Here is a 1,365-nt window from a genome sequence, read left to right as displayed (position 1 = left end):
TTTACAATTGTGACCTGGCCAACTTAAAGCAAAGCAGTTCGACAACATACAACAACACAGAGTTATACATGGAGTAAAACAAATATACAGTCAATAATACAGTAGAAAAATAAGTCTATGTACAGTGTGAGCAAATGAGGTGAGATAAGGGAGGTAAAGGCAAAAAAGGCCATGGTGGCAAAGTAAATACAATATAGCAAGTAAAACACTGGAATGGTAGATTTGTAGTAGAAGAAAGTGCGAAGTAGAAATAGAGATAATGGGGTGCAAAGGACCAAAATAAAATAAATAAAATAAATAAATACAGTAGGGGAAGAGGTAGTTGTTTGGGCTAAATTATAGATGGGCTATGTACAGGTGCAGTGATCTGTGAGCTGCTCTGACAGCTGGTGCTTAAAGCTAGTGAGGGAGATAAGTGTTTCCAGTTTCAGAGATTTTTGTAGTTCGTTCCAGTCATTGGCAGCAGAGAACTGGAAAGAGAGACGGCCAAAGGAGGAATTGGCTCTGGGGGTGACCAGAGAGATATACCTGCTGGAGCGCGTGCTACAGGTGGGTGCTGCTATGGTGACCAGTGAGCGGAGATAAGGGGGGACTTTACCTAGCAGGGTCTTGTAGATGACCTGGAGCCAGTGGGTTTGGCGACGATTATGAAGCGAAGGCCAGCCAACGAGAGCGTACAGGTCGCAGTGGTGGGTAGTATATGGGGCTTTGGTGACAAAACGGATTGCACTGTGATAGACTGCATCCAGTTTGTTGAGTAGGGTATTGGAGGCTATTTTGTAAATGACATCGCCAAAGTCGAATCGATTATGCATGCCTGTGTGTGTATTATAATGTATTATTCATGCCTGTGTGTGTATTATAATGTATTATGCATGCCTGTGTGTATTATAATGTATTATGCATGCCTGTGTGTGTATTATAATGTATTATTCATGCCTGTGTGTGTATTATAACGTATTATGCATGCCTGTGTGTGTATTATAATGTATTATGCATGCCTGTGTATTATAATGTATTATGCATGCCTGTGTGTGTATTCTAATGTATTATGCATGCCTGTGTGTGTATTATTATGTGATATGCATGCCTGTGTATTATAATGTGTTATGCATGCCTGTGTGTGTATTATAATGTATTATGCATGCCTGTGTGTGTATTATAATGTATCATGCATGCCTGTGTATTATAATGTATTATGCATGCCTGTGTATTATAATGTATTATGCATGCCTGTGTGTGTATTCTAATGTATTATGCATGCCTGTGTGTGTATTATAATGTATTATGCATGCCTGTATATTATAATGTATTATGCATGCCTGTGTGTGTATTATAATGTATTATTTATTTATTTATTTATTT

The sequence above is a fragment of the Salmo salar genome, chromosome 05 (genome assembly GCF_965601325.2).
Source record: "Salmo salar chromosome 05, fSalSal1, whole genome shotgun sequence".
Taxonomy (NCBI): domain Eukaryota; kingdom Metazoa; phylum Chordata; class Actinopteri; order Salmoniformes; family Salmonidae; genus Salmo; species Salmo salar.
This window is presented reverse-complemented; position numbering follows the sequence as displayed.